The sequence below is a fragment of the Charadrius vociferus genome, unplaced genomic scaffold, assembly GCF_000708025.1.
Source record: "Charadrius vociferus isolate BGI_N301 unplaced genomic scaffold, ASM70802v2 scaffold333, whole genome shotgun sequence".
Lineage (NCBI taxonomy): Eukaryota > Metazoa > Chordata > Aves > Charadriiformes > Charadriidae > Charadrius > Charadrius vociferus.
Genome location: NW_009647682.1, coordinates 330,021 through 339,982, shown reverse-complemented (window position 1 = coordinate 339,982; position 9,962 = coordinate 330,021). Strand labels below are relative to the sequence as shown.

General features: G+C 54.3%; 1 protein-coding gene across 1 annotated transcript in view; it reads right to left on the bottom strand.

Annotated features, from left to right (window-relative positions):
• The window catches only part of TMEM183A (transmembrane protein 183A), a 28,076-nt gene that overhangs the window by 17,767 nt on the left and 347 nt on the right, over positions 1 to 9,962 (bottom strand). The gene's annotated exons all lie outside the window — the stretch shown is intronic.

Sequence of the window (9,962 nt, the reverse complement as noted above, 5' to 3'; positions counted from 1 at the left end):
GGGGATGCTCTGTCCCCCGGGAGGGGGTGCCTCAGCCCGGGGGGGGTTTGTCTCCCACCCCTTACCCCTTGGCGGGGGTGGTCTGAGTCAGGGTGTGTACTGAGCTCCCCCATTTCCCTTGGGTTGAGTTTGGGCTGGGGGATGTCATCCTTACCCCTGAGCTGTGTCGTGGGGGGAATTGTTGTACCCCGACATTACCCCTGGGCCGGGTGTCTGAGCCAAGGGGTTGCTCTGCCCCCCACACCACTTGCCCCAGACCGGGGGCTCTGAGCCTGGCAGATGTGAGCTGCATGATCCCCGCTGGGTGTCCAGGCAGGAGGGGTGAAGGGGTGGGTGCATCCACCCCCCGGAGGCTGCATGGTATCGGGAGGGGGGCAGTGATTCCTGTAACCCAGAGGTGGGGAGGGGGGGTTACTTGATGTTCTCTTGATACTTGTTACTTGATGCTCTCTGCCCCTGGCAGCCCCCCAGTATAGTCCCAAGCTGTCCTTTTGCAACCCCTACCCTCATGTTTCACCTTACGCTGGGGCGGGGGTGGGGGCAGGCATCCTGGTGAGACTGGTCTTACCCTGTCCATCTCCTACTCCTCTGATTTCCCAGCCCCATATCCTCCTGCCTCCCTCAGTACTGTCTCCAGCTCACGAGCATCCACCCTGCGAGCATCCACCCAGTGCCAAGCTCCGGGCTGGATTAGCCCCGCGAGCATCTGCCCTGCAAGTGTCCCCTCGGCACTGAGCTCTGGGCTGTATCAGCCCCAGTGAACATCTGCCTGGCACCGAGCTGTGGGCTGGACCGGCTCGTGAAGATGCTCGCTGGATAGATGTTTGTGGGGCTCATTCGGCCCGGAGCTCGGCACCAGGTAAACGCCTGCTAAGCTGGTCCAGCTCGGAACTGGGCAGATGCTAACCAATCTCATCCAGCCTGGCCGTTGGCTCCGGGTGGATGCCCAATGCACTCGGGGCTGGACCAGCCCAGTGAGCATCCATCCAGCCAGCTTCACTAGCTCCAGCTGTGCTCGCGCTGGTTCCCATCCTCTGTCAGCTGGTGCCGTCTCATCACAGCCACGGCAAGCGGCTTCCAGACACCATGATTTTCTCCTGAATAACACCAGTCTTTGAGGGCTCGTTTATCCCCTAAATTGCATCATTATAACAGCAATTGGCTTAGGAAGCTGGGTTTTGTTAAAGCTGTGCAAAACCTTCTGGGGACGCCCTGGTTTTGGCCAAGTCAGGGTTGGCAAAGTATTCATTTAAGCTCGTTTGCCACCATCTGCTCATATGCTGGAAAGAGGTTCTCCTGGTGGGTTAGACACCACCTCGCCACTTCGCAAGTGCAAGCTGGTACAGAGGCAAGGTGTGCGCTGGAGTTTGGTGCCTGGGTGAATGTGCCTGTGTGGTTCAGAAGTTTCTTGGTTGTGGTGCTGCCCGGGCTTCAGAGGAGAAGGAAAGTTGGTGTCTTTGTAGCTCTGATGGTTTGGGAGTCTCAGGGATCTGTGCTCTTGGGGACGCCAGAGTGTGCTGCTCCCTGCATCTCAGGATGGTGCTGGTTGGGAAATGGGACTGATCTGTGACGACTTCCCTGGAGATTTGTCAGGGAGCCACCAGCACAGGTCGCTGATGCTGTCGTCCTGGCATCCAGAGGTGCTCAGGTGCATGGATGACTTCCTAGCTTCAGTGCTTGCTCCTCCTGCATCTTTTTTCCAGGAGACAGACCGGAGGTTGTCTGGGACCGATATCACTGGCTGGAGGGTCAGGGTGACCCCCCAAACTGGCATGTTCCTGAGACACCAGTGGTGGGACTGATGAACGAATCTGGCTTTCCGAGGTGGCCAGCTCAGCTGTGGGTTGGCAGATGTGGGATTAAATGGCTCATCTGTCTCCGTGCAGCTTTGTGGCTTCATGGTGAGGGCAAGCGAGTCTTGCTTTGCACTGGTGGCTCAGTCCAGCTGTGCGTTGGCACTCGCCAGCAGTTGAAGTGCAGATGCTGAGGGACTGAACTTGCTGGAGCTTTGGGTTCCTGCCTGCCTCAATTGTCTCGGAAGGTGCTGGGAGTAAAAACCACCCTGAAAACCTCCTTGTCTGTGTCTTTTGAGGGCCCTTTCTGCAAGCCTTGCCCTTTCAGGCAGCTCCCGCTGGGGTGCAGGGGATGGGGACAGGGACAAGGATAGCGGTGTGAGGAGGAGGGGGCTGAGTGAGTGCGAGCTGGGCGGGTGATGGGGTTGTGGTGTGCTCGGTGAGGAGATTGTGGTGGTGAGTCAGTGCTGGGAAAGAGCCTGACACCGTGTTGGAGGTGGGAGTTCACACTGAAGCTGGGGGAGGCAGCCCTGGAGACTCAGAGGGTGCTGAACCCAAACTGGGACCCAACTGGAAATGCTTCTAGAGGTCTCCACTCCCTAGGGACAGGGAGTGACTTTGGCATGAGTGTCTGTCCACTGCCTGGGCAGTGCCGTTTCATGTTTTCCAGCAAAGCAGAAAGATACTGGATTCTTTAGCAAACCTTGAAACCTTATTTTACAATTAATTTCCTCCTGGAGAATGCTTTAGTGAGACTGAGGTTTCCCAGATGGCTCCCAAAAGTGAGCTGGGAGGTTTCCGGGCTGTTCACTGGAGGGGAAGGATGTTGGATCCATTGCCCGGCTTTCTTCCCAGAGAGGTGTTAAATGCATTAACAACCCCCCCACTTTACAGATGCTTTCTGTGAAGTGCCAAGCGCGGAGGTGATGGTCCTGACTGAGGGCTCTGGCATGAGCTCTGCAGGTGGGTCCAAGCCCTGGCCAGGCTCCTGAGAGATGTGGTTGGGAATTATCAGTGCTTAAAGGGTTCCTCGGTGAGCAAATGATGCCAAAAAACTTGGAGGTGGGTGCACGTGTGGGTGTGCTCGCACGAGTTGGCATTTGGGAGGGAGGAAGGGAAAATATCACATGAAACAACTGTAGCGTTGGGGGACAGGTCTGCATTTGGGCCCATCTGGAGCAGAAGTAGTGAAAAATGATTCAAGGCTCTTTGCTAAAAAAAAAAAAAATTGTGCTTATATAATTGGATTTTAGTTCTGTTTCTGCTGTGGTCAAGCAGGTTAAAATCCTTGCGGGGACATTGTGAAGCCCTCTGTTTAATTTGCACGGTGAGGATGCCCTAAGGAATGAAGTGGGTGTTCATCTCTCTCATTTTTGTGCAAAGCCGTGCAAGGAGCAGCCCTGCCTGCCCCTCGGCCCCTGCGCAGCCCTGGCAGTGCAGCAATTTCCATCCCAGAGCGGATGGAGGGATCTTGGAGCTGGGTGCCAAACCTTCTCCAAAAGACAGGGCCAAAAGTCCCTGGCCAGGAGGGGACTGACCTCGTGTCCTCCAAGTTGCCCTTCCTTTCCCAAGTCTCCACCCCGGTGTTTGAAATCAGCTCATGGATCCCTTTCTCCAGCGCTGTAATCCTGCAGGACTGACAAGGCTGGAATTTATCTGAAATGCAGATATCTTTTTTTTCAGCTCCCGGTTTTCAGTTTCTGCCACGCTTCTCTTAGCAAGCGCGAGGAGGTACCGGCTGGGTGGCTGCCTTTAATTGCATCGAAAAAAAAAAAAAAAAGAGGAAGAAAACAAGTGGCAGATGAGAGCTCATTTCACCCATCCTCCTGTCCGCGGCGACCGATTTCCAGGAGAGGGCAGTTCCCAGGGTTTTTTGCTGCGTGATGTTTCTTTCTCTTGCAGCCTCCGAGCCAGCATCAGCTGTGCTGAGCCCCCGCCGCTGTGTGCCGCGGGTCGTGAAGGCAGTGCCATGCCAGGAAACGCCGGGGCATGGGCCCAGCTCCTCCATGGGGAGGTGAGACATTGATAGCGTGCCGCTGATTTCTTTAAATAGCGAGTGCTGTGTAGTGGGGATGTGCGGCAGGGAAGGATACTCTTCCTGCCTGGACTCTCCATCCAGCCTCCCACAGGGGAGAGGATCCATCACCAGGGCGGAATAGCACAGCGGCGGAAGGGACCTCCTCCCAAAATCGCTGCCCATCCACCAGGTGCATTGAGTTAAAGCTCTCCTTTCCACCCTTTCCTGGGAGAAATTAATTTTCTCCATAATTACAGATGGATTCTACCTCCCTAGCTGTATAGTTCGTGATGTGGCTAATCTGCAGGGACAGAAGAAACATGCTGCTGCGGGGCTGGCAGCCTCGTGGTGCCCTGGGGGGTTCAGTAGCCAGGAGGTAGGAGCTGGGCTGTGCATCAGAGCCTGGAAAAGGGGGATGTTCGGCCACGCTGCCAGCCCAATGCTCATCTTTCAGGGAGTCTTGTTAGTGTGGTGCATCCTCAAATGGATCCTCTCCTGCCAAAGCCTGGCCTTTCTGGCTTCCAAAATGGGGAAGGGTGTTTATAGCCTTGCTGTGGCATTAATGCAGGTGTCATAAACCTGATCTCAAGCTCTTAATCATGAGTTCAACAGGCTCGGTGGTGGTGCCTACTACTATTCCCCATGCAGAAATTCATAGTGCCGGGGGCTGCAGACAGTGAGGGGAAAGATGGTCTTGTACAAAGTTTACAGCCTCAATAATCCAGTTAATCTGCCCTGTAATTCAGTGCCTGGCAGCTGTACTAATAAGATCTTGGCCTCTTTCTAGCATCCCCCCTAAACTGTTTTGCAGGAAGGAGTCACAAAAGGTCCAGAGGTTATTTTTGGCTGTGGCTGATTTATTCACACGCTGATCAGCCAGGAGAGGAAGTTATTCTGGTCCCAAACTGTCCCACATAACGCGCAAGTACCTTGTGCGAGTGTGATTTCTCTGGGCGAGGTTGCGAGATGACGTTCTCGTTTGAGGGAACGAGTCCTCATAAAGCACCTTGATGGCTCACTGTCCTGCGAGCCCACTCGGGGAGCTCAAATCAGGCCAGAGCCCCACAGCCAGGGGATACAGGATCGGCACCTTCCCGTCCTTGGGAGACAGACCCGAGCCCTGTGTCCCTGGGGTGGTGGAAAGCACTGTGCCTTGAAATTCCTGCTCCATCCAAGGGAGCACCCAGCTAAATTGTGGGTCTCCCTGGGTGAGACTTGGGTTTGGAGGGTACAGGGCAGCGTTTCAAGGCTCGTTTGGGCACAGCATCATTTTGAGGCTCAGGAAGCGCTGCGGTGTCTTGGCTGGTTTCTCTGCAGGATGAGGTAGCTGTGGTGCTGCTGAGTATCTTCTCCCTGTGTTTGCTTTCCCTGGTGTGCTGCGAAGCTGAGCTCCCTGCTCTCAGGAAGGGGTGCAGGGAATGAAGTGGGAGGGTGGCACAGCCAGATCTGCTTTTCTCCTGTGTCTGCACAAGAGATTGTTTCTGTGGGGCTTCCCGGTGTCACTACAGCTGATTTCTGGCCAGGGCTAGTGGGGGTCAGTCAGGGCGGGCATCACTGGGACACAGCACTGCCGGTGCCTTTGCCATCCTGTTGTGCCGGTAACGTGTTTCCCACCCAAGCTGAGGATGGTGTCACTGTCAGCTGCGTCCCCCTGTAGGGATGCCGGTTGCAGTGCAGATCCTGTCCCTGTGCCACCCTCATAGTTGCTGTGGGGCTGGGGGCATCAGCGGTGGCAATGTCGGACCATGTATGCATTGCTGGCGTGGGCAAAGGGGGACCTGATCCCCACATCTCCATCTCCTGCAGCGAGGAGGCAGGCAGGGCCGAGTCTGCGTGGCAAAAGTGAGCCGGGCGTTCGGGCTAAGGCAAGCTGGGGAGGATTGCAGGAGGCTTTGTGGGTATGGAGGAGCTGCGAACCCAAACCCCTAAAGGACCTGTGGAGGTGTTGAGCAAACCAAATGTTGGCTGCTGCTTTGCTGCTTGGAAAAGCTGGCTGTGCTAGAGAGCGGATGGGTGGGATTCCTGGAGATTCCCATCTGCTTGCTAAGAGTTGCTGTCCTCGCTCCTTGCCAGCCTCGAAGCAGCTGGAGGCAGGTTCTTGTGAGCTGCATTGGGACGCAGGGGACAGAGCGAGGTCTCTAAGGTCACTGCTGGCATCCCTCGGAGAGACGTCTCCCTGAACCCTTTGGGGGTTTGGGCTCTGTAGTCACCACGTGCAGAATAACATGGCTTAACTCATTTTAAATGTTTAATTGGAGCCAGAAGGTTCACCTCTCCTCATCTGAGCTGTTTTTCCTTCAAGCCCAGATCCAGAAAGGGTTTGCTTTGCTGCTGTTACCTGTCTGATAGCCAGATGTGCCACCCAGAGAGCAGCTAGTGTTTGGTGGAGAGAGATGACTTCCCTTTGCTCCTCCCCAGCATTAAAACCTGGATGATAATCACTCGATTATTGCCAACACTTTGGGGCTGCCATATAAAAAAAGAGCATTTTTTCCCCCTTTTGATCATCTGCTTCTAGTTAATTTAGTTACAAGACTTTTGCAGTGGCCATTTTTGGAGATGGCAATCAGAGCATCTCTGCAAGCAGAAATGGCTTTCGTTCTGTGCGTCCTTCATATTTACACATATATAAAGAAATTTTGTCTCTTAAAATGAAGCTGAAATGAGCCTCAGGATTGCTGATCCCTGCACGGCTCTTCATGAGCGCTGGTGTTGCTTTCAAATCACACGTCGTCAATAAATCTAATTCTAACTGCCCTGCAGCAAATGGCATCAGCCTGCACTTTGAGATCTCTCCCACACGTACTCCCGCTGCCTAAAAATACCAGTGCTTTAATTCTCAAATGACTTGGCTATTGTACAGCCACCATTTTTTATTTAAACATTGCTGCATGGCTCAATGCAGGACATCTGTTACGCTACAAAGGGTGAAATTCTGCTCTCGAGATCTGGTCTGTAAGTAAAGCAATGGCTGTGTCAATCTTTGGGGTGAATGAACATTTGTTACTTTTACTCTCCATGCTGTGAGGAGCGTTAATGAGAGCTGCAGCGGCGTTCAGGGGAGCAGGGTCCAGGAGCAGAAACTCAACCCTGATGTGGCAGCAAGCAAAATACCCCGCCAAAACTCATCCTTTCACCAAAGACATGGACCCTTACCGGCTGCCAAAGAAAATGCCATCATTGCTGGTGACCTTCCCAAGTGTGTTGGCAGTGGCCAGTGAGGGCTGTTACCATCTCGGGACAGGACATGGGAAAGGCACTTCCAAAATCCCATTTCATTCAATTCCAGCCCATCACGGGAGCCCTCCAAGCCCCTCAGCTTTCCCCGCGGTGAGGAGAGCGGAGATGAACGGGCCCATCTGGCCAGCGTTATCCACGAGGATGCTCTTGCGTCCAAACAGCTGCATGCTTTAGGAGCTGTCGAAAGTGCAGTGTACTGCACTTCATCCCAGTTAACCCTCCACGTGTGTGTCTGTTCCATCCTCTTTGCAGTAAATACATCATTTACACTTACATGTCTGGCGTTGAGATGTGGAATACAGGGGAAAGGCACTGACCGCTTTGGTTTGAGCAGCTGGGTCTCTTTGATGGGTGAATGCAGAGGGCACGCTGGTGTTTTCAGTTCATACAGGGCACTGGGCAGACCAGTGTGTAACTCAGAAGCAGGCACGTTTTTTTCTCCAGCGGATTTCAGCCTCTTGACCTTACTGGCTTGCCGGCAGGGCAGGGAGAGCTCATCGGTTGGTCTATGAATGAAGCCAAGGGGTAACGTCCCGTGCTGTGATCTTGGGGTGGAGTGGCAAACTGGCTTTGTGGCATTGACTGGGGGATTTTGGAGCTGGATGCGGTGGATGTGAAAATTGAAGTTCAGCATAGCTGGGAGGTGCTGAGGCTGTAAAACACAAGCGATCCTCTAAATGGATGTGTTTATTTAGGAGGCTTCGAATTGACGGTATTTGGATTTTCCTCTCTCCCTCTCCGTGTGATAAACCCTTCTGCTGCTGGGGGAGTTTGTTTCTGAGCTGTAAATGCAGCCTGGAGCAGTGAGTGAGCACAGGCTCGAGGCACACACAGCTAACGGGGTTGGCTGGTAGGTAGGAGTCCTACACTCTGCTGCAATATAGTCAAGCCATGGACACAAGTGTTAATAATTCCCCCAGTCTTGCCAAAAAAAAAAAAAAAAAAAGTATATTTTGGAGGCTGAAAAGGTGAGGAAACCAGCCACCAGCCCTGCAGAGCTGGCAGACACTGGCCACTTGGTTTCCTCCTCTCTCCACTGCAAGTAGGAGGAAATCCAACCACTGGAGACACCAAGGAGGTGCTGCCACTGCCCTGGGACAGGGACAAGTGTAGTGACCCATCAGGAAGAGTCACCCTGTTTGTCAGACCAAGGTGTTGCAGGTCCTCCATCACTCAGTGCATGGACTTTCTCTTTCCAAGGACTCTTGGCTCCATGTGGGCTGACCTGGTGTACCTCGAAATGCCAAAAACCTGTTGCAGAGAAGGAAGAAGGATCTTCCCATGTTGCTGCCTTCCCCCAGAGCTTTTTTCCCCCCTCTTTCCATCAGTGCAGGTGTGTACACAAGGAGATCAGCCATGTAGTCACTGGTGAGCTGGAGGTTTGCCTGAGCCTGTTCTCCCAGAAGTGTGAGACTTTGCAGGATTTATCCCCAAATGATCAGGAGCTGCTTATAAGCACCCAAGTTAACCAGTCTCTGGGACAGCTGGGACCTTCATGATCTCCTTTTCATAGAATCATAGAATGGTTGAGGTTGGAAGGGACCTTGAAGATCACCGAGTTGCAACCCCCCTGCCCTGGGCAGGGACCCCTCCCACCAGCCCAGGTTGCTCCAAGCCCCGTCCACCCTGGCCTTGAACACCTCCAGGGATGGGGCAGCCACAGCTTCTCGGGGCAATTTGTTCCAGTGCCTCACCACCCGCAGAGTGAAAAATTTCATCCCAATATCCATTCTAAATCCCCCCTCTTCCAGTCAGAAGCCATTCCCCCTCATCCTATCACTACGTGCCCTTGTAAAAAGTCCCTCCCAAGCCCTCCTGGAGCCCCTTTAGGGACTGGAAGGTTGCCATAAGGTCTCCCTGGAGGCGCCTTTTCTCCAGGCTGAATAACCCCGTCTTCTCAGCCTGTCCTCATAGCAGAGGGGCTCCAGCCCTCGGATTGTCTTTGTGGCCTCCTTTGGACCTGCTCCAACTGGGCCATGTCTTTCCTATGTTGGGGGCTCCAGAGCTGGACGCAGTACTCCAGGTGGGGTCTCCCCAGAGCAGAGTAGAAGGGCATCCCCACTGGCTTGGATTCAGGCTGATCTGCTCTGAGGCAGCTGCCAAGTGCACTTGGTGGTACCCAAAGCTTTCGTAAATCTGGGAGGACTCACAGGTGCAGGACGGTAACACCAGTAACCAGAGCAGGCTGGCTGGGGAGAGCCGGACCGGGACTGGTGGTGGTAGGAGGATGCTGCTAAGGAGAAGGCGATGGTGGCTGCTGTGATGGTTTTATTGCCTCCAAGTCTTCCTCCGAAGATGATGGTCTGGGTTTGACAGAGTCCAGCCTCTGCACAGCCCCAGTTCCCAGCTCCCTGCTGGCCTTGACCTTGCTCCGGCAGGGAGATGTGTGCAGTTTGGCTCTCGCTTCTTGTTGTTTTCCAAAAAGCAAATATTGTCAGATTCAGAGCAACTCTGGCCATATTGTGTGCATGTTAATGTGGAGCCAGAGCAAGGCTCGGCACGCGTGTCTGCCTCCGCGGATAGCCGGGGTGGGAGCTGGGTATGTGCACATCGGGCTCTCTGCTGGGGGGGGTTGGAGGGACATTATCTGCAAATGCAGCTCACGGACAGCTGGGGAAGCGTTGCAGAGAGAGAGATGCCAAGAGGGGAGGCTGCTGCAGGGAATCTGAGTCGCTCCTGCCTGCAAAACCCTTCGTGCTGCTGCTTGTGAGATGCCGGAGAGGCAGATCGGCTGGGGACAGCCAGCTCATCTCCGCGCGGGGAGCGGGAAAGGGGCTTTGTGTCGGCACTGGAAGAGCAAGAGCAGCGTGACTTCAGCTCAACCTCCTGGGCTGAGATGGAGCTGCCTTTGCTTTGGAGCGGGAGGCAGCGAGCCCGCAATGCTGCGTGACACTGATGCAGCCAGACACTCC